Raw genomic sequence first — 27853 nt, 5'->3', positions numbered from 1 at the left:
CATTATCGGAAGGTGAGTTAAGTGTTTGTTATTTTATCATGTGCCTGCCAACAGCACAGGGGGGCATGTGCCTGCCAGCAGCACAGGGGGGGCATGTGCCTGCCAGCAGCACGGGGGGGGGGCCATATAAGAGTGACCGCGGGGCCATATCCATGATGGGAGGGGGGAGATGCAGGTAATATTCGCTGCTTCCCTGTGAATCAACTCGCGCAGCTTCAGCACCGAGGTGATGGACAGCAGGTGCAGTGAATATTACATGAGGCTAATGAGCGGGAGCACAGGACCTCCTGCTGTCTCAGCAGCCCACAGCCAGCCCACCCCAGCCCCCTGTCACCACTCCAGAGCTACTACCCCTCCTCTACAGCACAGCTCAGCACACAGATTCGGATTATAAGACGCACCCCCCACTTTCCCCCAAAATTTGGGGGAACAAAATTGTGTCTTATAATCCGAAAAATACAGTAATTTATTTCAGCTCTTCAATACAAATAGTGAAACTCATATATCATATATAGTCATTACAAACAGAGTGATCTATTTCAAGTATTTATTTCTGTTAATGTTGATGATTATGACTTACAGCCAATGAAAACCCGAAAGTCATTATCTTAGTAAATTGGAATAATTAACCAAAACACCTGCAAAGGCTTCCTAAGCATTTTAAAATGTCCCTTATTCTGTTACAGGAGGCTCCACAATCATAGGAAAGACTGCTGAGTTGACAGATGTCCAGAAGGCAGTCATTGACACACTCCACAAGGATGGTAAGCCACAAAAGGTCATTGCTAAATAAGCTGGCTGTTCACAGAGTACTGTATCCAAGCATATTAATGGAAAGTTGAGTGGAAGGAAAAAGCGTGGTAGAAAAAGGTGCACAAACAACTGGGATAACTACAGCCATGAAAGAATTGTTAAGAAAAGGCCATTCAAAAATTTGGAGGAGATTCACAAGGAGTGGACTGCTGCTGGAGTTATTGCTTCAAGAGCCACCACACACAGATGTATCCAGGACATGGGCTACTAGTGTCCCATTCCTTGTGTCAAGCCACTCATGACCAATAGACAATGCCAGAAGCGTCTTACCTGGGCCAAGGAGAAAAAGAACTGGACTGTTGCTCAGTGGTCAAGGTGTTGTTTTCAAATGAAAGTAAATTTTCCATTTCATTTGGAAATAAAGGTCCCAGAGTCTGGAGGAAGAGTGGAGAGGCCACAATCCAAGCTGCTTGAGGTCTAGTGTGAAGTTTCCACAATCAGTGATGGTTTGGGGAGCCATGTCATCTTCTGGTGTAGGTCCACTGTGTTTTATCAAGACCAAAGTCAGCGCAGCCGTCCACCAGGAAACTTTAGAGCACTTCATGCTTCCCTCTGCCGACGCTTTTAGGAGATGGAAATTTCTCCAGCAGGACTTGGCATCTGTCCACACTGCCAAAAGTACCAATACCTGGTTTAAAAACAACATCTTCTAGAGGAAGATGAGAGACACCAGAACCAACAATGCAGATGAGCTGAAGGCTGCTATCAAAGCAACCTGGGCTTCCATAACACCTCAGCAGTGCCACAGGCTGATCGCCTCCATGCCATGCCGCATTGATGCAGTAATTGATGCAAAAGTAGCTCCGACCAAGTATTGAGTGCATTTACTGAACATACATTTCAGTAGGCCAACATTTAGGATTTTAAAACAATTTTTTAATCTGGTGTTATAAAGTATTCTAATTTACTGAGATAATGACTTTTGGGTTTTCATTGGCTGTAAGCCATAATCATCAACATTAACAGAAATAAACACGTGAAATAGATCACTCATTTTGCAATGACTCTATATAATATATGAGTTTCACTTTTGTATTGAAGAACTGAAGTAAATTAACTTTTTGATATTCTAATTTCGTGAGAAGCACATGTACATATACATTTTAGTTTCTTAAAGCACATTTTGATCAAATTGTGTGAGCCCACATGCCAACACCAAGGGATCAAATAGGACTGTGCATTAACCTATTTACATTGCCTGGGCAAACACATTTAAAGGACAGGTAAGATGCAGCTATAATGCCATAATTATAAAAAAACATTTTTCATTATATATATTAGAATTATAACACACTATAATCCAGACAACATAACACAGGGTATAAAAATAATGATAGTTAAAAGATGGACATGATGACCGGGTGCTCATCTGATCACACAACTCTAGTATTGGCAGGTTATAGTAGTTTTAAAGAGGCTTCAATCCTCATCTTATCTAGTAGTGGAAAGTGTGAATAAATTCACATCCAAATTAAGCATCCATTATATCTAGTCTGTGTTTCTTTTCTTTGTTCTCTTTCCCTCCAAGGGCAGTGGTGTACAAGTGCTGAGATCTCTGCATCATTTTACACCAAAAAATAATTTCAGAGGTAGAAGTTTGATGCAGACAAGGTAGACGTTCCTGTGCCAATCTTACATTTTCATCCTCTCATTGGTCAATTACAACTAATGTTTCATTGCCATTTACTGTATTACCATAACTTCGCCCAATCCGTTTCCATTGCTACTATTATAGATATATTTTTTAGTTTTAGAATAGATTTGTGATATTTCACTAGTGTCATCTATTGTAAGTTACTAAAGCCAGCTAGTTCTGCTCCCGGCCATACGCTTTCCAGCACAATGAGGTGCCATGCTGGTTTTCACTTATAAACATCTAAACATTGTTCAAGAGTCTAAAGACAGGAATACAGTAATCGCCCCCAAGTGGATTTCTCCAGAGGTGTCTTTGCCATTGATCCTTAGTTTTTTCCAGCTTTGTTGCCTAGACATCAGAGTTTGTGCAATTTAACTTGGGTCAGTACTTTCCGCACTTAGGGTCATTTATCATTCCTTATAACCTCCTGTAGAGTCAGCCTCCATTGCAGGTTCATGTGTAGTCTGCAAAAAGTCAGATTTCCCTTCCAGCAAGTCAGTAATGTCCCTAATAAAGACATTATAAGGCACCCTGTCCCTGTGCTATGACCTGGAGCCTTAAGGTACCTTCACACGAAACGACTTTACAACGAGAACGACAACGATCCGTGACGTTGCAGCGTCCTGGATAGCGATATCGTTGTGTTTGACACGCAGCAGCGATCTGGATCCTGCTGTGATATCGCTGGTCGGAGCTAGAAGTCCAGAACTTTATTTGGTCGTCAGATCGGCGTGTATCGTCGTGTTTGACAGCAAAAGCAACGATGCCAGCAATGTTAAACATGGAGCTAACGACCTGTGAGAACGATAAGTGCGTCACCGCTACGTCACAGGATCGCTCCTGCGTCGTTCTGGAGCTGCTGTGTTTGACATCTCTACAGCGATGTAAACAGCGACGCTGCAGCGATCAGATCGTTGTCGTTCTCGTTGTAGAGTCGTTTCGTGTGAAGGTACCTTTAGATTAGTCATTCTCTTGTCTATGGGACATCAAGAACACAACATAAGTAATTATTTTCCAACTTTATGGAAGTCACAAATCATCTTTTATTACCTTCATAATCATTTAATATGTTGCAGGCTCATTTTAAAACAGGTACATAGAGAATATTAAGAAGACATACAGAGATTGATTACTTTCACCGTTATCGTGTAACAAGAAACTTAGTTAACTTTCACTGACCTTCTGTGTTAGATACTCATTGTTTCTTTTTTTTGTTTTTGCTTTATAGTAAATCCTTAACTCTCATTAATAGATGCAGATTTTAATATATAGTTAAAGGGTAACACTTAGATTGCCTAACCTTAGGTGCCATATTACCGGTCCAAGTATGATCCAACAAAATATCAGACCAATGTTTGTCTATGGTGCCGTGTACATGTCCAAAGTCCATCCAAGGAAAAAGAACATGACATCTAAGTGCAGTCTGATTTCCGTCCACTGACGCAATGGAGTAGATGGAGAAATTTTGATCTCCATCTTCTCTTCACACTATGTTGATACTCTGCTCAAACTCTGTTAACTCTGTTCGGAGATTGATCAGAGTGTCAGTTGCATAGTTGGCTGATTCTCTCGGATGAGAGAATCTATGGCCGCCTTTACGAGCTCTTAGTATAGATTATTGATATATGCTTGTTGGGATCAGACTTCTAGACCCCCTACAATCAACAGAAGAACAGCTCATCTGTGCGTGTAGCTTTTACAGCTCAACTCATTCAAGTGAGCAAAAATATAGTACCAGGCACAGATGTGGTCAAAGTTCAACAAGATTGCCAGTGGCTTTTCTTGACACATTGATAAAGAATTACAACATAAATTATTGTACACTTTATGGCCAAACGTATTTGGTCACCTACAGATTGAAACTACAGGAGCTTCTATAAGATCCCTTTCTAAATTCATAAGGTAAAAGTGTTATTCCCAAAACCACAAGGTGGTCTTATAATAATGTGCATGTACTTTTTATTAATATGTGCCATTATTACTTGTTTTTAAATATGCCATGTTTTGCATGTATCACCTCTCAAAGGTTGACCCTCCAGACTCTATTTACCCTCCAGTAGTCATTTCAACCGTCCTGCTACTCCAATGCTCCTTGTCGATCATGCACAGCAGTACAATCTATCCTAGCTGGCTTTCTGCCAGCATAACGCTGCCTCCAGCACTATCATAGAGGATAGTTTATATCTAGAATACACTCCATGCCTATATGCATGCTCTTCTCTTGTTCGGTACCATGCCAGACCGATTGTTTCTTCTGCCCTCTACATCAGTATAGCTGTCTGTGTGGTTTTAAAATCATTGTTCTAACAGTGTTCAACTTTCCTGCACTCTGCAACTGCAAATGCTGCTCTGTTGATACATATGGTAGAAGATAATCCTCTGTCAATATTTCATTACCTTCTATAGAGGCTCAAAGTTTGTGCAATTTGCTTTCTTCAAAGGCCACCTCCCAGTTTCATCCATCACTGCTGCCTGACAGCTGCAAGTACCAGCATCAAATTAGGTACCAAATTTTGAGGTCTATGCCTAGTACCCCTTGTGATGCCAAAACTCCAAATGATCCGAACTTTGATGTCACTATCCACTGTGCCATGTCAGGTAATGAGATTGAATTCCCCATTATGATATCATCTCCCTTTCAATTTCAGTGCCCAAAAAAGCCTAAAAAGAGTCTCAAGTAAAGCAGAATCCAACTCCTGGTGCAACTGTCTGGCTGCACTTTGTGCTGACCCTCAATTTATAGGGTTGACATCCTTTAAGATGTCACCACCTGTTGCGGTCTTACCTCTGACATCACCACCTGACAAGCCCTCTGTAGGGACATTCCAAACCATTTTGTATTCTTAAACAGGTTGTCTGGGACTTTTACATTGAAGGTCATCAATATTCAATTGGTGAGGGGCATCTCCGATCAGCCATTCCATGTGCCGGCGGCACAGCACAGCTCTGCCAACAGTATAGTGGCCGCTGTGCATTTGTCCCCTTTGAGTTCTACACATCTGTCCCCAATGGGTTCTGCACATCCAGCTGCTTGTAATGTAATGGAGCCATATACATTTAAAGGGAATCTGTCACCTCATTTTGCCGCTTTAAACTGCGGCCACCATCATTAGGGGCTTATCTACAGCATTCTATAATACTGTAGATAAGCCCCCCGATGTAACCTGAAAGATAAGAAAAACAAGTTAGAATATACTCACCCAGGGGCGGTTCCGGTTCGGATCGGGTCCGATGGGCATCGCCGGTCTGGGTCCGGCGCCTCCCATCTTCCGACGATGTCGTCATCCTCCTTGCTTCTGTTGTGGCTCCTGCGCAGGCATACTATTTTGCCCTGTTGAGGGCGGCGTAAAGTACTGCAGTGCGCAGGAGCTGGGCCTCTCTGACCTTTCCTGGAACCTGCGCACTGCAGTAATTTCCTCTGCCCTCAACAGGGCAGAGAATTATGCCTTTGTAGGAACCACGACTGAAGCAAGGAGGATGATGACATCGTATGAAGATGGGAGGCGCCGGACCCACACCTGCAACGCCCATCAGACCCGGACCGCACAGGACCGCCCCGGGTGAGTATAATCTAACTTGTTTTTCTTATCTTTCAGGTTACATCGGGGGCTTATCTACAGCATTACAGAATGCTGTAGATAAGCCCCTAATGGCAGTGGCAGCAGTTTATAGCGGCAAAATGAGGTGACAGATTCCCTTTAAGCACATCTTACCCCGTTCCCTAATGTCGATAGCAATAGCAACCATTAAAGTTACAAACATAGGGTTGTAAAATTTACAACAGAATTCCAAGAGGAGATAGTTTGATATAAAATTTCTGGAGCAAACAGATCAATACTTTCCCTGCTGGTGTGATAGTGTGGAGCATTTATTCTGCATTGTACTATATCAAATCTGTTTTGGGCTTTCAATCTTCTTTAAACTCTCCAGTCATGTGTTTAGTCTCATTGATAGCAGCACCATGCTACATTTTCCTTCTGTTACAGATTTCAAAGACAGAGAAGAAAGACGCGTTTCTGCTCATCAGCTGCCCGCAGTGATATAACTAACCCTTTCTGTTAAGTTTTTTTTTATGTCTGTAGTTGTGACTACATTTCCAGCAGGGAGTTCTGCACCAGATAAGGGAACAGAGAACTCAGCAGACAGGAGAGGGAACAGAACAAGTCAAGCTTTAAAACTTCAAGATACTGAAAGTTTAACTCCACCTTTTAACGTTAGGTCAATATCTGCACAGAGGTCGCTCCGGTGATTTCCATTTTGGGAAGTTTCATCTTCACAGAAAGCACTGATGTTCAAAAAAACTACCGCACTTGTCCCATTGCATTATAAAAGTTCTACTAAGCTATTGTAGCGCCCCCACCGCCGCAGGGCCGAAGGGTACCCGGTACCGGGCCTCTGAGTCTCTGCTCTGGGGTTGTCACGGTGGCTAGGCCCGGTCCGTGACCCTGCTGGTGGGGAGGCGACGTACAGTGAATGATAGATAAGGATGGTGATGCGGTGTAGTGCCGGACGCGGTAAAATAACGAGGACACCAGGTTGCAGTCTCTTTACCTCTTTACTGAAGATCTCTGGGTCCTCAATCCGGAATACGGTTAACCAGGCTGCGCAAGTCCGGTCGGTCCAATGGCACCTCCAGAGTTCTCTTTGCAGGTGGAAATCTGTGCCTTCCTGCTAGCGCTATGTGTTGTGGTCCTTCCCTGCTGTGCTTACGGAAAGTCCCCACAACTGTTGTGTCTGTTTCTTAAGTTCCCTCACAACTCGATTAGATGATGTTCTGCTAATCCTCCGTCCCTCCCTGATGTTACGGTTAGGACGGCACCCGTATGACGGGTAGGCTCGGAGCTCTTCCGGGACCCTAGAGTCGCCCCTCTTCACTAGTTGCCCCCTATGTCTTCGTAGGTGTTTTAGGTGAGACAGCCCGCCTATGACTGACTGTCCTGCCGTTGGTTTGAAGTATTGCTTGAAGCTAGATTTATGAATACTTCCTCGGCGTTCCGGCCGCCGGTTGTGCGCCTCAGTAGAATGTTGCCTCGGTCTTGCAGCACGACTTCTACTGGTATTCTCCTTGTTGCTTTGATCTCGTTTCTCACTCAGCACAATCTATCTCGCTTCTAATCCTTCCTTGGGCACCGCCGCTATGCTGAGCAGGCACGGTCCCGTTACGTTCTCTTCAATTGCCAGGCCTCTGTCAGGATCCCACCCCCGACAGAGGCCCTACCGAATCTTCCCCCACAACACCCTCTGCCACAAGGTGTTGCCTGGTTCCAACCCAGTCAGCTTTCTAACTAACTTCCTGCCTGACCCCCAGTTTTACCAGTATGTGAGGAGTGGCCTAATGAATAGAACCCTTAGCTCCCCCTGGAGGCCCGACTGTGAAATGTATTGGTGTCTGTGATACCTGGTCAGATGAACTCCTTCAGTGCCATCAGACGTACCATAGCTCCCCTTAGCGGCGGAGCCACAGTACTGCAACGACCAGGACTCTGGGGCGCTGCACTCCCCCCCGGTTAACTCCAGTACTCCTGGACTGGGAAGAAAACAACAATACAGGTTAGCAAAAAGACATACAATTTTGTTGAGTGCAATAACAATAAGTATACTTGAACAGAGCTTCCCTTTATGGGAGGTGAGGACACTTGAACGTTACAAACTTGGTTAACCATTATAAATTACAGGCTATAAACAACTCCTGTTACCCAACCGGGTATTCTACTCAGTGCAAATTCTTTGAACAATAATTTAACATTGTCTTTAAGGACGTACACTCTGCCTCCACAAAAGACCTTCATATAACACAGTATAAGGTTAATTAACTTTTTGCATTCTCTTTCTTTAAATCTGCAGGACCGCCTGTCCTAACGGCTCCAGACCTACTGCCTCTCCTTTCTTTACAGGACCGCCCCTTTCAGCCCGGGCCTACTGCCTTTTCAACTACTATACACAGTATAGAACATAACATTTACTTTCAGTTTGAAATCACTGAGCCATCCCTACATGGCTCCTAAGAGAACTCTCTGACCAACCCGTAAGGGTTCACTTTCTGTCCTCATTTTTCTATCAACATTATCAAACATTTCTTACAATCAACTAGTTGGATACATATAACTTTTACATGTAAGCATCATCATCATTTTCCTTTTGGTCAAGACATTATTGCTATCTATCTGTCTTAAAGCAATACCATTCTTTAAGTACACAAGTGAACATCCCCTTTAAGAGGGGACCAAGTCTTTATGAGGTAGCACATCTTCTCAAGCTACCAGTCCATACTCAGCAAAGGCTCCGGTGCGGTATCTTCGCAAAGAGTCCTTCTTTAAGTAAAACCAGTAGGGAGCATCTTTAAGAAGGTGCAACTATTTACAAGCAGTTTGTATCATGCACTGTTCATGATTCAGCAGTTCTTTTCAACAATGAGGAAACAGGAAACAAAAGCAAAAGCAGAGGAAGGGATCCCGGGTAAACAAAGGGATCCCTTTAAGAGTTAACCCTAGTCGGGTTTAAAGCAGCAAAAAGCAGGGAAACAAACAGTTAACTATGTACAGTTTCAGGTTTCCGAGGTTTAGTGGGACGGCTTCCAGGGCTGCACCTGGCACTTAACCCTTCTTGGCCTGGGAAGAGTGAGGTCCAGGGTTACACCCAGTGCTGGACAAACGCCGTTAATCCGTCTTGCATGTACTGTTAAATCATGCGCAGCGATGGAGGTCTGCGCAGCTTGAGTATGGGCATTTGCTGCAGCAGAGGTAGCGGCTGCTGCAAGATCAGTCACTGGAACGGAGTCAGCAGCTGTGGCACTAGCAGTCACTGGAGGGGTGTCGGTCATCAGGGCAGGGTCGTCCTTCATACCTGCTTCAGATGCGGTTCCTCCGGTGCCGGTTTGCTCTGCCTCCGCTGGGGTCTGGAATGCTGGCTGCAGGGCCTCGTGCTGTGACGTTGTCATCTCTGCTCGCAGCATCTCGCTTTCCGGCAGGGCCTTGCTTTCTGGCTTCGGAGCGCTGGAACTTCTTTCTTGCTCCGGACCAGACGAGGCTGCCGACAGATGTCTGGTGAGGCTCCCGATGATGGTCTTCTTCCACCCGGCCTCAGTGCTCAGCTGCGTCTGCGGGAGTTGGTGGATCAGCTCGTCCGCTCCGGTCTGCAGGAGGTCAGCGTCAACTATGGAGGTCTGGCTGCGGTGCCTCTCCGGGTAGCTGGGGGAGTCCTCGGCTCCGACCCCACGCTCCGGCTCCGGGCGGCTGGCCATGGCGTCCTCCATGTCGCTGAATTCTTCTTCCTGGTCCTTTTCCCGCTCTCTCCTTCGTAGGCGGTTTCGCTTTCGTTGTCTCCGCCCCCCATTGAGGATCAGGAGGCGGATCTCGGCTGCTGACGGACACGTCCTCAAGGGGCCGAGATATTTAGACTGGGCGGCCATTGTCTTTCGCGCTCTTCAGCTTGTTCACGCCCACTTCCACGCCCTTCTTCTTCTCCTGCGCTCTCCTCAGCGCTGTAATGGCGGCGATTTTGGCGGCAAATGGCAATACACAGTCTTTGCAATAAAGTACAGTCCAAACACAGTAAATCACAGTCCCAAGGCACACATGACCTGATTCTTCAGGCTTAAGTAGATCCTGCTCGTGACGCCAAGTTGTAGCGCCCCCACCGCCGCAGGGCCGAGGGGTACCCGGTACCGGGCCTCTGAGTCTCTGCTCTGGGGTTGTCACGGTGGCTATGCCCGGTCCGTGACCCTGCTGGTGGGGAGGCGACGTACAGTGAATGATAGATAAGGATGGTGATGCGGTGTAGTGCCGGACACGGTAAAATAACGAGGACACCAGGTTGCAGTCTCTTTACCTCTTTACTGAAGATCTCTGGGTCCTCAATCCGGAATACGGTTAACCAGGCTGCGCAAGTCCGGTCGGTCCAATGGCACCTCCAGAGTTCTCTTTGCAGGTGGAAATCTGTGCCTTCCTGCTAGCGCTATGTGTTGTGGGCCTTCCCTGCTGTGCTTACGGAAAGTCCCCACAACTGTTGTGTCTGTTTCTTAAGTTCCCTCACAACTCGATTAGATGATGTTCTGCTAATCCTCCGTCCCTCCCTGATGTTACGGTTAGGACGGCACCCGTATGACGGGTAGGCTCGGAGCTCTTCCGGGACCCTAGAGTCGCCCCTCTCCACTAGTTGCCCCCTATGTCTTCGTAGGTGTTTTAGGTGAGACAGCCCGCCTATGACTGACTGTCCTGCCGTTGGTTTGAAGTATTGCTTGAAGCTAGATTTATGAATACTTCCTCGGCGTTCCGGCCGCCGGTTGTGCACTTCAGTAGAATGTTGCCTCGGTCTTGCAGCACGACTTCTACTGGTATTCTCCTTGTTGCTTTGATCTCGTTTCTCACTCAGCACAATCTATCTCGCTTCTAATCCTTCCTTGGGCACCGCCGCTATGCTGAGCAGGCACGGTCCCGTTACGTTCTCTTCAATTGCCAGGCCTCTGTCAGGATCCCACCCCCGACAGGGGCCCTACCGAATCTTCCCCCACAACACCCTCTGCCACAAGGTGTTGCCTGGTTCCAACCCAGTCAGCTTTCTAACTAACTTCCTGCCTGACCCCCAGTTTTACCAGTATGTGAGGAGTGGCCTAATGAATAGAACCCTTAGCTCCCCCTGGAGGCCCGACTGTGAAATGTATTGGTGTCTGTGATACCTGGTCAGATGAACTCCTTCAGTGCCATCAGACGTACCATAGCTCCCCTTAGCGGCGGAGCCACAGTACTGCAACGACCAGGACTCTGGGGCGCTGCACTATTAGGAATCTCTGAAAACAATCTTGTTAACTGTTTCCAATGAGGACCAGCAGCAGCGCTGGGAAGTGGCGTATGTGGGGGTTAGCCAGCGCCAAGGATGTCTCCTCTCAGCTTGCATGGGATGGTGGGCACCATTTTCTTGAGAAGAAAATACACCTTAGGGTGCTGAACTCCTAATTTTAAGTTCCTTAGTCTCTCCTTTCTGACTGTGCTCTTGTTCCAACCCCAGATAAACTACCAGTCTGTCATATGTGTTGCTTTGGCTGGGGCTTTTATTTCCAGGTATTGACATCATTTGAGAAGCATAAGGGGCACACAAACCCATGAGCACTTATTTCATCAGACTAATGGAAGCATTCATTAGTTGTCTTACTGGCCAATAAGTGCTTCCATGTCTTAGGCTCACCTGGCGAGTTGTATCCTCAAAGGCTCAGGTCTAGTTGGGCACAAGGGCCCCACGCGTTGGTGCAGTTTCCTCGAGGACACATGGAATTGTGAGGACTTGGACAAAAAGCTATCTAAGGAGCAGTAAGACAGATAAAGTGGAACCCAGCTGGGATGAATGCAAGTACAATCACAATAAGCACAGATGATGGAAAACAACAAACCTAGGACTCTGGAGTCTCAATACAAGACACAGGTATGTGTCTTAATTGGCCATAAATAGGACTAGGGAGATGATGTAATTGATTCACGATGGCAACTTGCAAAACCCAATGTGAAGCACAACAGACAGCATTGGACCCAGGGGAAGGAAGCAGAGCTTGGGATACCAGAACAGGTGTGTAACAATACTCTCCTCTTAGGGCTCCTACCAGACAAGTCAGCCATAGCAGAAAGAGGATGCTTATTATGATATCTCTTGAGCAGGATTGAAGCATCTATGTTCTTTTTGGCACCCAACATCTCTCCTCAGGACCACAAGTCATTTTATAGCCCAGAATTTGGTTAATTTCATATTAAGTGATTGGATTACAAGCAGGAACTGTTTTGACTGTAGAAGAAGATTTGTTGAAGGTCAGAGGATGACCTTTATGTTACATTCACACTCTAAGTATTTGGTCAGTATTTTACATCAGTATTTGTAAGCCAGAACCAGGAGACAAACAACCAGAGGAAAAGGATAATAGAAACACGTCACCACTTCTGTATTTATCACCCACTCCTGGTTTTGCTTACAAATACTGATGTGACCATATGCTGACCATATACTGATAGTGTGAACCTGGCCATAGATGGAGAGTTGGAAAATGAAGAGGCAGAAGCAAGGATACATTCAGGCTGAGTTACGTCTTCTCTGCAGTTCTTTTCGGCCCTAAGTCCTGACAGGAGTTAGAAACATTTGAGGCAGCGGATGATGAGCATAGTTTCTGAGAAGGTGTTTAACCTAGAATTTTGAAGCAGTTATGAAACCAAGATAATCCCCACTGGGCAATATGGATGGGCGAATAATCAATGACTGGTACGTGTAACCATAGCCACAGATGTCAAAAAAGCACCAGTGCATCACAAAGTGGCAAAACTATAAAAAAAAACTTTCACATTCCAGAATTGGAAATTGTTGAGCCATTCACACCAAATATTGAAGTCTAGTAACACAAGTGTCTGTAGCTTATTGGGCCTTAAATAGGCCTTAAATAGGCCTAGGGAGATTGGATTTTGGATTGCAAAATGGAACAGATTGCGGATGCATGTAGCATTTGCAGAGTCGCCAAGATGCCAGAAAAACAGAAACCTCCAACACGTGCCACAATTTTAGAAGGTGAGCATCTTGAACTCACTGGTTCTTCAAATAATTATTTTTAATATCAGGCCATAAAAATGAAATATTATGTTTTTTTAATGAAAATTTTGATTATGCCCCACATTTTTTATTTATTTTTTAATTTTCAAAAAGGTAACAGGAGAAAATAGGCTAGATAATCAGTTGTTTAATTTCTCTTAAGCACGCCTAAACCCTATATGTGGTCAGAAGCTCTTGTTTAAGCACACTGCAGCATTTGGGGGGGGGGGGAGGAGGGGGGATTTCCACGCAGAATATGACCCCCACATTGTCCCTCTTATGGTACATGCCCTCTACTCTCCATACTGGGCCTTCTCTTCACACTACCCTTTCACACTGTCCCCCAATACTGCCCAGCATTTATCCTGTGCCTCCTCACATTCTCTCTCCTTGGCTTACTGTGCTATCCTTGCTGTGCCCTTGCACTGTCCCCCCATTCTTCTACTTCCTCTATACTGCCCCCACAAACTCTAAAGTCTTTATTCTGTGCCCCTCACACTTTTGTCCCCTCATACTGACTACTCACCCCTATTCCCCTCAACACAGTCTCCACACACATTTCCCTCTTCCCTCCCGGAGCTGTCTCCTCACAGATTTTTTCTTTTCATTCCCATATTGTCTCATGACACATTTCCCCACTACCTCCCCATTCAGTCTCCTCACACATTTCCCCCTCTCTTCCCAGATTGTCTCCTCACATATTTTTCCTCTCCCTTTATACCTAAGAAAGAATGTTGGTGTGGTGATTCCTGTTGGGGGTGATCTTTGTGGGAAAGGTATTATGAGTAGGACATACCTCTGGAGAGGGAATATTCCTCAATTAGGGGTAGAGAAGTTATTCTACTTTGTAATGTAGATTATTTATAAGTATAACGCAAGCTCAAAGATGAACATAACATTTATAGACTTAATATGGATAATTAATTATAGATCGTCCAATAACTTTCCAATATAAAAATTGCACTGATATCAGGGGCTGGCTGGCAAATTTTAGCCTGGGGGGCAACCACACAGCAGTGGCCCATGAGTCGCGGCCCATCCTTAAAGGGGTTGTCGGATCTTAAGCTACATGTCTAAAGTCACTGTGTGTGAATCCCCATATCGTGCACACTGTGAGGATTCTCTGGTGCCGGGAACAGGTGGTCTTGTGACTGCAAGCATGCAAATGAATATATATTATATATATATATATATATATATATATATATATATATATATATATATATATATATATATAAAACACACAGTCCTACTGTATACAGTGACAGTCACACACACAACCCCACTGTATAATGACAGGCACAGCCCCACTGTATAATGACAAGCACAGCCTCACTGTATAATGACACACACACGCACAACCCTACTGTATAATTAATGACACACACACAGCCCCACTGTATAGTGACACACACACACGCACAGCCCCACTGTATAATGACAGGCACAGCCCCACTGTATAATGACAAGCACAGCCCCACTGTATAATGACACACACACGCACAACCCTACTGTATAATTAATGACACACACACAGCCCCACTGTATAGTGACACACACGCACGCACAGCCCCACTATATAATGACACGCACAGCCCCAATGTATAATGACACGCACAGCCTCACTGTATAATCTCACACACAGCCTCACTGTATAATCTCACGCACACACTGTATAATCACACACACAGGGCCGGACTGGGACAAAAAAAACAGCCCTGCCACACAAACCCCACCAGCCCACATACTATAACACTCCCCATCCCGATCAGTGAATTTTGCTCTACTTTGTCCTGCCCTTCAACACTTCTCTTAAAGGCGTTATTTGAAGAGCCACATGTGAATGGCGCCGCAGTGCGCATGATCGAACACAGGTCCATTTACATGGTGCTCTTTACACCACAGGCAGGCATCAGGGACACCCTGGGGATGAGGAGAGCCCAAAGGATGGCAGAGGACTGAGGAGGACAGCACCCAGTGACCGCTCTGCAGAGGACTCACAGCAGAGGCGCCATCTCCCTCACAGGGGACCAGCGCTCCTCCTGCCGCCCAGCAGTCTCTGCTCTGGAGCCAGGCGCCTCCTCCTCTCCTTCATTAGTGCCCCCGGTGCCTGCGTTGTAAGTTGGAAGGGCAGCGCAAGCTGCGCATGCCCGAAAAAAAACCTTACAGCGCAGGCGCTGGAGACGCTAATGAAGGAAGAGGAGGTGGCGCCTGGCACACAGAGTACTGAGGGAGGCGTTTGTGTCAGGGGGGAAAAGACATGCCCCCCTGACAAACTACAGGTATGACAGGCAAATTCTAAAAACGATTACTTCAGCGTTGGAAGGGACCAGAACTAAAAGAGCCACCTTCACAGAATGCAGCATTACAGCTGCACAAGGTGGCTTTTTTAGTTAAAAACACAGGGGGGGGGGGTCGGGAGGGGTTGAGGTTCCCTTTAATACAGGTGCTCATTAGGGTGGAATAACACTAGCATATGGCATTGGAAGTGATCTGCCAATGCTACTTGGCTCTTGCTCTGCTGTGAGCGTGAGCCAAGTGTCCGTGCTCCAATGCTCTCGCAGCACAAGTGTGGAGGAGACGGAGAAATTAATTTCTCCATCTTCTCAATGGTCTGACTCGCCGTGTATCAGACTGCAACATCTGCTGAGAAAAAAAAAACGACTGCACACGGACAGCAAGTGAGAAGAGAATCGTACCACTTTTGTGGAAGAAAATGGAACCGATTTTTTTTATACACTATATTAGTCCATGTGGCAACATTTCACTTCCATATCAGAGAAATGTGCAGTTACGGATCCGAAACGTTGCCACATGGGCCAATAAGGAGTACGCTACTTTTCTCACAATTAATCAGAGTGATAGATAGACAGATACACACACATACATAATAAGAATAGATACTGAGAATTACACCATTTATGCAGGACAGTAGAAGTATACACAGCTCCACAATATACCGTATATACTTGAGTATATGTCGACCCAAGTATATGCCGAGGCACCTAATTTTGCCAGAAAAAAACTGGGAGAGCTTATTGAGTCGAGTATAAGCCAGGTATGCATTGTCCCCACATCCCCGTCCTTGTATGCATGGCTCCCCTGTCCCTGTATGCATGGCTCCTTATCCCCGTCCTTGTATGCATAGCTCCTCATCCCTGTCCTTGTATGCATGGTCCCCCCATCCCTGTCCTTGTATGCATTGCTCCTTATCCCAGTCCTTGTATGCATGGCTCCTCATCCCCATCCTTGTCTGCATGGCTCCCCCGTCCCCATCCGCATGGCTCCTCATCCCCGTCTTTGTATGCATGGCTCCTTATCCCCATCCTTGTCTACATGAGCTCCTTATCCCAGTCCTTGTATGCATGGCTCCTTATCCCCGTCCTTGTATGCATGGCTCCTCATCCCCGTCTTTGTATGCATGGCTCCTTATCCCCATCCTTGTCTGCATGGGCTCCTTAGCTCCTAATCCCCATCCTTGTATGCATGACTCCTTATCCCCGTCCTTGCATGCATGGGCCTCTTATTCCCATTTTTGTATGCATGGCTCCTTATCCTCGTCCTTGTATGCATGGCTCCTTATCCCCGTCCTTTTATGCATGGCTCCGTCCTTGTTCATGTATGCATGGTTCCGATAAAAAAAAAAAACCACATCCTACTTACCTTCCCTGCATGCCCTCGCAGCATCTCGTTTTGGTGCCAGCAGCTCCTGTGGCTGGGTGATCACGTGTCCCCCACTCATTAAGATAATGAATATTTAGGCCGGAGACACACTGCTGCGAGATACGGCCGAGTCTCGCTGGTTAAAAGCAAGCTGTGGCACCTGCACTCCGGAGCGGAGCGTGCAGCTGCATAGCAATACATGGAGCTGCACGCTCCGCTCCGGAGTGCAGGTGCCACAGCTTGCTTTTAACCAGCGAGACTCGGCCGTATCTCGCACCAGTGTGTCTCCGGCCTTTACCCACGCCTATGGGAGTGGAGAGGGGTGAATACTCATTACCTTAATGAGAGGCAGACACATGATCGCTCGGTCTGAAGAGCTGCTGGCGCCAGAACAAGATGCAGCGAGGGAGCGCAGGGAAGGTAAGTAGGATGTGTGCTGGAAGCCGGCAGCTGTGGCTGTGAACCCTATAAGAGAAATGAATATTCACGGCACTGGAATATTCTGTGACTCGCTGCTCCCCCTCCGTTTTTCTGGGACAATGACTCGTGTATAAGCTGAGGGGGGTGTTTTCAGGACAAAAAAAAATATGCTGAAAAACTCGGCTTATACATGAGTTTATACGGTATACTACAATCTATTATATACACAGAGGCATATTATATACCGTGTTAAGGAATATAGAGCGGTGTATATATTATATTAGATGGTGACCCGATTCTAACACATCGGGTATTCTAGAATATGCATGTCCACACAGTATATTGCCCAGCCACGTAGTATATTGCCCAGTGACGTAGTATATTGCCCAGCCACGTAGTATATTGCCCAGTGACGTAGTATATTGCCCAGCCACGTAGTATATTGCCCAGTTACGTAGTATACAGCACAGAGCCACGTAGTATATTGCACAGCGATGTAGTATACAGCACAGAGCCACGTAGTATATTGCACAGCGATGTAGTATACAGCACAGAGCCACACAGTATATTGCCCAGCCACGTAGTATATTGGCCAGTCACGTAGTATATTGCCCAGCTACGTAGTATATTGCCCAGCAACGTAGTATATTGCCCAGCCGCGTAGTATATTGCCCAGCCGCGTAGTATATTGCCCAGCCGCGTAGTATATTGCCCAGCCATGTAGTATATTGCCCAGCCACGTAGTATATTGCCCAGCCACGTAGTATATTGCCCAGCCACGTAGTATACAGCACAGAGCCACGTAGTATATTGCACAGCGATGTAGTATACAGCAGAGCCACATAGTATATTGCACAGCGATGTAGTATACAGCACAGAGCCACGTAGTATATTGCCCAGCCACGTAGTATATTGCCCAGTTACGTAGTATACAGCACAGAGCCACGTAGTATATTGCCCAGCCACGTAGTATATTGCCCAGCCACGTAGTATATTGCCCAGCCACGTAGCATATTGCCCAGCCACGTAGCATATTGCCCAGCCACGTAGCATATTGCCCAGCCACGTAGCATATTGCCCAGCCACGTAGTATATTGCCCAGTGACGTAGTATATTGCCCAGCCACGTAGCATATTGCCCAGCCACGTAGTATATTGCCCAGTGACGTAGTATATTGCCCAGTGACGTAGTATATTGCCCAGTGACGTAGTATTCAGCACAGAGCCACGTAGTATATTGCACAGCGACGTAGTATACACCACAGAGCCATGTAGTATATTGCCCAGCTACGTAGTATATTGCCCAGCCATGTATGTCACAGGTTAAAAAATAAAAAATAAACATATACTCACCTTCCGAGGGGTCCCTTGTAGTTTTGTCGCCTGTGTGCCGTGCAGGCGGCAGCTTCCGGTCCCAGGGTGTGATGACGTCGCAGTCACTTGACCGTGACATCATCGCAGGTCCTTCTCGCGCAGGCGCTCAGGACCCGTGATGACGTCGTGGTCACATGACCGTGACATCACGGCAGGTCCTTCTCGCAGACCATCCTTGCCAACGGAACCTGCCGCTTGCATGGACCGGTCACCGGAGCGTTGCGAGGAGTGGGAAAGGCGGCAGAAGGTGAGTATATAATGATTTTTTATTATTTTTAAATTATTTTTAACATTAGATCTTTCTACTATTGACGCTGCATAGGCAGCATCAATAGTAAAAAGTTGGTCACACAGGGTTAATAGCGGAGGTAGCGGAGTGAGTTACCCGCGGCATAACGCGCTCCGTTACCGCTGGCATTAACCCTGTGTGCGGTGACTGCGGGGAATATGGAGCGGGCGCCGGGCATTGACTGCAGGGGAGTAGGGAGGGACTAATCGGACTGTGCCCGTCGCTGATTGGTCGCGGCAGCCATGACAGGCAGCTGGCGAGACCACTCAGCGACTTGGATTCCATGACAGACAGAGGCCGCAACCAATGAATATCCGTGACAGACAGACGGAAGTGACCCTTAGACAATTATATAGTAGATAGTGTAGAGATGTGGCAGCAGTGTATATATAGTGTGTGTACACCAGTCACAGTATCACATACAATATATAGGTGATACTACAACTATACACATCAGTTGCAGTGTCAACTATATATTGTATATATATACATAGCGCCATACTATACAAACATCTCTACACTCTCTCTCTCTCTATGTAATATATATATATATACTGTATATATATATATATTCAAAAAATATATACACACACACACATCTCTACAATATACGGTAATTAGGACAGAATTATACTATGTTATGATGCATACATCACGTAGGAGACACAGAGGCTGATGTACATAGGAGACACCGCGACTGCTGAATATATATCACATTGAAGCTACTGTATATACAATATATAGTTGACACTGCGACTGATGTGTATAGTTGTAGTATCACCTATATATTGTATGTGATACTGTGACTGGTGTACACACATTATATAGATGAAACTGATAAAATAAAATTATATATATATATATATATATATTAGACACAGATAGATAGTGCTGCTATACACAGCAGTATCACCTATACAACGTATATGCAGTAGTATATACATTATACAGGTGATACTGCAAATGTTGGATACACGATATATAGGCGATACTGCTACTGCTGTATATAATGATAGTATCACCTATATATCATGTATACAGCAGTCTATATACATTATATAGGCAATACTGCTACTGATGTGTATATATGTTATATATAGGTGATACTGTTGTGTATATATGTACGTGTGTGTGTGTGTGTGTATACACACACACACACCAGTATAGCCTATATAACGACATATATACACAGCAGTATCACCTATATACACATCAGTAGCGGTATTGCCTATATAATGTGTATAGACTACTAAATATACATTATATAGGTGATACTGATGTATATAATCACTATACTACCTATATAATGTATGTATAGCAGTCTACATCTTATATAGGTAACACTGCTACTTATGTGTATATACTTTATATAGGTGGTACTGCTGTGTATACATGTACATATATGTGTATACATACATGTGTGTGTACAGTATACTGTATATACAGTATGTATACACACACATGCAGTGTCACCTATATAAGGTATATACGCATCAGTAGCAGTGTCACCTATATAAGATATAGGCTGCTATACATACATTTTAGTGGTATAGTGATTATATACAGCAGTATCACCTATATAACGTATATATAGCAGTCTATACACATTATATAGGTGCAACTGCTGTATATACATTAAAAAATCATCTTGGGACTCACCCAGGTCCCTGAGATTGGGGGGGGGGGGAGGTCGGGAGGATGAAGGGCTGAGATGTGTTGGGTCCTCTCCAGCGTCGGCAGTGAAGAGGATCCCAGGCATTGGTGAGCAGTCTTCTCTGACGCTGGTACAGGCCAGCCAGCGTCAGACACAGTCAGGTGGAGGCGTCCTATGCGCGCGCCGGCCTTTTCAAATGTGCGCGCGTGGTCTCCTGCTTGCCCGCGCTGACACGGGCAGCAGACGAGCACGCGCAGGAACTAGGACCGCGGCCGTGCTCGTGCACTAGCGTGGGCCACCGCAGCACTTATCAGCGCGGGCAACGCGCGCACACAGGACCTGGCTTAGTTTTAAAGGGCCGGCTGGAGGGATGCGGCGCGCTATGTATTAAAATCGCTGCCGGTCCTCCAGCGGCCCTGTGCAGCTGCTCAGGCACCGGCCCGGGGGGCATATGCACTCCTGCCACCTGGCCCAGTCCGCCCCTGACTGATATGATGTAAACCACAAATGTGGCAAATTAATTTTATTACTACTTTATCTATAGAAGAGAAATTTTTTTTTATTGTAATCTAATCTTCATAATCCAATTTTTTTGTATAGATCATCTTTATTATTCACAGCAACAACATGAATGAAAAGTAGAGATGAGTGGATTGAACTGCGGAGGATCAACATTGAGTCGAATTTCTTGAAATCCGCTGTTTCATGCAAATTCGAAAAATCTGCCATTAAATTCGGTGTTCACGATTTAAACCCAAGTGCCCACCTCCGTTTCACACATGCTGTATCCAACTGTGTGAAAATATCAGAGCTTCTTTCCTTGCACCACCTGTCTATAAACAACAGCGATGCATGCATCTATCCCCCCCCTCTAAAGTGATAGATACCGCAGTGTGTTGTGAAATACTCTATTGGTTACTTCAGGTTGTTTGCATTACACAGTTCTAAACATGTTCAATTCACTCCAAAGGAAACGCACTGTGTTCTACACATATACTCCAGGCATTTAGAGTCTCTTTAGTTATATGATTATTAGCACAAATGTATTGACAACAAATCATTTGTTTGGGGAATATTTTACTAAGTCAGTGAACTCGAATTGCAAAAGAACTGCTCATCTCTATTAAAATGCAATAGCGGGGTGTACGCTGACCTTTACCCCAAGGTAATATTACCTGCTGATTAGCTCAAATAGTTAAATTATCCCTGCCCATTAAAGTGTTTGTCTCTTCTTCCTTACCATCAGATTTATAGTAGCATTTTGCAACCTTTACTGTTATTGAGATCTAGAAAAGCTGCTATTTAACTTTAAGCAATGTGAACAAAGCAAACTGTCTCATATTGCCTACCATGGAGGAAAGAACTGACCTTAAGTAAATGTCATGCATTCAGATATGCTCTCCTGGACTCAAATGATCTACAGTATGTCTGCTAGAGTAAGAAATAGGAAAAGCTATTGTACTTAATGATTATATATTTAGTTTGCAATGCAATCAGTTCAGCACTTAAACAATCAACCAAAACAATCTAATATATAAAGCTGAATGTGTGTATGTGTGTGTGTGTGTGTGTGTGTGTGTGTGTGTGTGTGTGTGTGTGTGTGTGTGTGTGTGTGTGTGTGTGTGTATGTCCGGGATTGGCATCTGAACCGTCGCAGCTACAGCCACAACATTTTGCACAGTCACACGTCTGGACCCAGAGAGCGTCAAAGCTATGTTGTGAGGTGAAATTTTAACCCCGCGCTTTCCAATTCACCAAACAATTTTGCCCCTATCTACATAATGGGGAAAAAATGAAAGGAAAAGTGTTGGAGGCAAATTAACAGCTGCCAGATGTGAACAAGGGGGACTTAAAGAATGAGAGCGATGGCGCCAAAGAGTATATACTGTACAGTTGCTAAGGTGGGGCCCCGACATGGGATAATCACCACACCACCACGGGGATATGAACACACACACAAAATGCGCCACACACTACCACGTGCTCGAACACATATACCACCCTCAGCGCACATTTCACCACACATACACCAACCTCGCCACATAAAAGTCAAAACACAAAAGTCGCCACTCAAAACTCGCCACGCGCAAAACTTTCCACATGCAAAACTCGCCACACGTGCAAAACTCACCTCATGGAAAACTCGCCACATGCAAAACTTGCACACGCGGAAAAATTGCCTCATGCACAAAGTTGCAACACATGCAAAAGTTGCCTCACACAAAACTTGCACATACTCAAAAGGCACCACACATAAAACTCGCCACGCGCAAAACTCGCCATGCGCAAAACTTGCTGCACACAACTTGCTACACTAACCTGTCACATGCAACTCGACACACAAAAAGTTGCTACACGCATGTCGCCACACAAAACTCATCTCACAAAAGTCGCTACATGCATGTCGCCACACGCAACTCAACACACACAACTTGACACACGAAACTCGCCCTAAAACACACACAAGTCTGGTATTATCCTTCAAAAATAAAAATCTGATTAATAAGCAGACAAACTACAAGAGCAACAAATGTACCATATAGGAATCCCGCAGCTGTCAGTCACATGACCAGTCTATTATGTGTATGTGTGAGCTAATATATACTGCCAGGGGGTGGGCTTACTGTTGTCTGGGGATTTATCAGGCTGCCAATTTAGCTTACAAATACTGAGGTAAAAATACTGACCAAATAACGTGTGAACGAGGTCTAATACAGGAGGAGATGACATACAGATATATACTATATACAGGAGGAGATGACACACAGGTATATACTATTTACAGGGGAGATGACACACAGGTATATACTATATACAGGAGGAGATGACACACAGATATATACTATATACAGGAGAGATGACACACAGGTATATACTATATAGAGGAGGAGATGACATACAGGTACATACTACATACAGGAGGAGATGACATACAGGTATATACTATATACAGGAGGAGATGACACACAGGTATATACTATATATAGGAGCAGATTACCTACAGGTATATAGTATATACAGGAGGAGATGACATACAGGTATATGCTATGTATAGGAGGAGATGACATACAGGTATATACTATATACAGGAGGAGATGACACACAGATATATACTATATATAGGTGAGATGACACACAGGTATATACTATATACAGGAGGAGATTACATACAGGTATATACTATATATAGGAGGAGATGACATACAGGTATATACTATATACAGGGGATATGACACACAGCAGGTATATACTATATACTGGGGAGATGACATACAGGTATATACTATATACAGGAGATGACATACAGGTGTATACTATATATAAGGGAGATGACAAACATGTATATACTGAGGTGAAAATGAGAGGTGTGAGGTTAAAATGAAAAGGTGTGAGTGCAAAATGAGAGGAGTGAGGGAAAATAGTGGAGTGATCGGAAAATGACAGATGTGAGGTCGAAATGACAAGTGTTAGGGGGGAATGAGAGGAGTGAGGGGGAAAATAAGAGGAGTGAGGGGGAAAATGAGAGGTGTGAGGGAGAAAATGAGAGATGTGAGGGGGAAAATGAAAGATGTGATGGGGAAAATGAGAGGCGTGATGGGAAAATAAGAGAAGTGAGGTGCTATAACTAACCACAGATATTTACTATGCCCAGGCAACGCCGGGCTCTTCAGCTAGTTCTAAATATTAGTGGTGGATTCCTACTTGCTACACAATAAAATATAATTCTGTAAGAGGTTGTCAGGTTTAAGCAAACCTAGTTTATGTTATTGGGTTACCTAAATTGAAAGTTTTTCCCTCAATTAACACTGATCACCTAACCACAAAATAGATGGTACATGTTAGAACTGTAGGACTACCAACTAATCACTAGTGTGGGGTCCAGATAAAAGTTGGTTGGTATAGACTGATGGTTAACATACGCACCCTGAGTCCACACAACTCTATGTAAGGCAAGAAAATGGAAGGGAGCTCTCATTCATTTGTTTCTTTAATCTCCATAAACCAATTTACTATTGACAGGTGAATTGAATAACATTGATATCACTCCTGTCAAGAGATGTGCTATATTAGACCTCAGTGACTTTGGCATGGGTCAAATAACGATGGCTACACAAATAGGTCCCAAAATCTCCAAAAAGGCAGCTCTTGTTGGGTGTTACCGATATGCAATGGTCAGTACCTACCAAGAGTGGTTAGTGGAAAGAAAACTAGTGGCAAAGTCATTGGTGTTTTCAACTCATTGGTCAGTGTGGGGAGCAAAGGCAAACCCATATGGTCCAAGCCCACTTGCTGAAAAGTAAGAATTGACTACTGTAGAAAGGTTACCCAACAAGCAGTGCAACACAATTTAATGAGTATGGGTCCGCATGGCTGAAGACCAGATACAGTGCCTGGAATGATCCCTATTCCTCCTCATCAGCATCTACATTGAACATGTAATCATCAGAACTGGACCAAAGAACAATATAAGGTGTTCAGAGTTGATAAACCACATTTTATTTTACATCATGTGCATATATGCGTCATTCACCTGGGGAAGAGATGGAACCAGAAAGCCCTATGGGCAGTGGCTTGATATCATTCCTTCCTTCATTACAAAAATTCTTCAGGAATGGTTTGAGAAACATGACAGAGTTCAAGTTCCCAATGAAATAAAGCTTCTGTGGGATATGCTGAAAAAACAAGCCCGATACTTGGAGTCCGCACCTCATAACTTAGAGGATCTGCTGCGTCCATCTTGGGCCAGATATCTGAGGTCTTGTGGAGTTAATGCCTTCATGAAGTAGGGATGTTTTAATGGCATGAAGACATCTATAATATATTAGGCAAGTGGTAGCTCATATTGATCAGTAATGCTCTTGCTTTATCTCTATTCCATGCAAACTTTTGCAAGCTATGAAAACCTCATTTCATAAATTTAAAGAGAAAAATCATTTCAACTAATCAGTCATAAAAATCCACTGCCAATGAACAGATGTGAACCTATAATCTTCACATACGTTTTCAAACAAATCAGTAAGTGCGAAAAAATATAAAATCATAGATTAATTGCATTTTATGTGCAATTAGCAGCCCTGAATCATACATCGTGTGAATCTACAGACCGTGTGTGTGTCTATATACTGTATATATACAGGTATATATACATACAGAGGCATGTACTCTTATTGTGAACAGTTAAGGAAGTTGAAGATGAATTGATCTCTAAAAGGCCTAAAGTTAAAGATGACACATTTCCTTTGCATTTTAGGCAAAAAAAAAAATTGTAATTTTTTTACAATTTACAAATTACAATAAGGAAAATTGGCTGATGCAAGATTTTGGGCAACCTTGGAGATTTGTGTACTCAGATAACTTTGAACATGGTTTCAGGCCTTATTTAGCCTGTTAGGGTTATGTCTTGTCCACCATCATCGTTAGGAAAGGCCAGGTGATGAAAATTTCCCAGATTTATAAAAGCCCAGCCTTCTCTAACCTTGTGCCAAAAAACAGCAGCCATGGATTCTCCTAAGCAGCTGCCTAGCATTCTGAAAATGAAAACGAAAATGGTAGATGCACACAAAGCAGGAGAAGGCTATAACAAGATAGCAACACGTTTTAAAGTTGCCCTTTACTAATTTCAAATGTAATTAGGAAATGGCAGTTAACAGGAGCAGTGGAGGTTAAGATAAGGTCTGGAAGACTAAGGGTACTGTCACACAGTGCAATTTTGATCGCTACGACGGCACGATCCGTGACGTCGCAGCGTCGTATGATTATCGCTCCAGCGTCGTAGACTGCGGTCACACTTTGCAATCACGGCGCTGGAGCGATGCCGAAGTCCCCGGGTAACCAGGGTAAACATCGGGTTACTAAGCGCAGGGCCGCGCTTAGTAACCCAATGTTTACCCTGGTTACCAGCGTAAACGTAAAAAAAACAAACAGTACATACTTACATTCCGGTGTCTGTCCTCCGGCGTCTCAGCTTCTCTGCACTGTGTAAGCACAGCGGCCGGAAAGCAGAGCGGTGACGTCACCGCTGTGCTCGCTTTCCGGCTGGCCGACGCTCACAGTGCAGAGAAGCTGAGACGCCGGAGGACAGACACCGGAATGTAAGTATGTACTGTTTGGTTTTTTTACGTTTACGCTGGTAACCAGGGTAAACATCGTGTTACTAAGCGCGGCCCTGCGCTTAGTTACCCGATGTTTACCCTGGTTACCAGCGAACGCATCGCTGGATCGCTGTCACACACAACGATCCAGCGATGTCAGCGGGTGATCAAGCGACGAAAGAAAGTTCCAAACGATCTGCTACGACGTACGATTCTCAGCAGGGTCCCTGATCGCTGCTGCGTGTCAGACACTGCGATATCGTAACGATATCGCTAGAACGTCACGAATCGTACCGTCGTAGCGATCAAAATTGCACTGTGTGACAGTACCCTAAGCAAAATTTCAGTGAGATCTGCTTGTAGGATTGCTAGAATGCAAATCAGAACCCCTCGATTTAGCAGACTCTGGAGTTGTGGTACATTGTTCTACTGTTCAGAGACACTTGCACAAATATGGCCTTCACGGAAGAGTCATCAGAAGAAACCTCTCTCTTCTTTTTGAACGCAAAATTGGGTGGAATCAATGGTGGTGCCATGTCGCGTATGGTGACCCCCTGACGTACCTAAACAGTGGAAACCATACAATTCTAACTCCATCCCTAACCCCAACACACCCCTAACCCTAATCCCAACCCTAACCACAAACCTAACCCCAACACACCCCTAACCTTAATCCCAACCATAACCCTAACCACAAAACTAACCCCAACACACCCTAACCCGGTTATAGGATGTTTCACCCCCAGCAGTTCGCCCCCAGCAGTTCGCTCACATGTACATCCTGTTCGTGACGCCAAGTTGAGTCACTGGCCAGGGCTTGAAGGGGACATCACGGTGGCTGCGACCCAGTACGTGACCCCAGGCACTCAAATAAAAGGGAAAAGTCTTTTAAGGGTTTGGTGAATAAAGTTTGCGTTCATGATGCGACCTGTAGTATTCGGTCAGTAGGGACTGATGCTGCTTAAAGGGGTCCTCTGGGGTGATGGTATGGCAGCTGGATGGTATAACTTCCCACAGGTGAAGTAAATGTACCCGGGGGTGAACTGCTGGGGGCGAAATGCTGGGGGCGAACTGCTGGGGGTGAACTGCTGGGGGCGAAACATCCAAATCCCCCTAACCCTAATTCCAACCCTAACCATAATTCTAACCCTAGCCCTAACCCTAGCTCTAACCCTAGCCTTAACCCTAGCCCTAACCCTAGCCCTAACCCCCAGTAGCCAAGACCCCAGAGAAATTCCAAGGCTGGGGGGCACGATATGCTTAAACTTCAGTGCCGTTAAAAATTGGCGCTGTGGTTTAAGTATCCTTAACTGCCACCATTAAAAGGCGTATGAGGCGGTTGCTAAAGGATTAAAC

This window comes from Ranitomeya variabilis, chromosome 1 (genome assembly GCF_051348905.1).
Source record: "Ranitomeya variabilis isolate aRanVar5 chromosome 1, aRanVar5.hap1, whole genome shotgun sequence".
NCBI lineage: Eukaryota > Metazoa > Chordata > Amphibia > Anura > Dendrobatidae > Ranitomeya > Ranitomeya variabilis.
Note: the sequence above shows the minus strand (reverse complement) of the source record.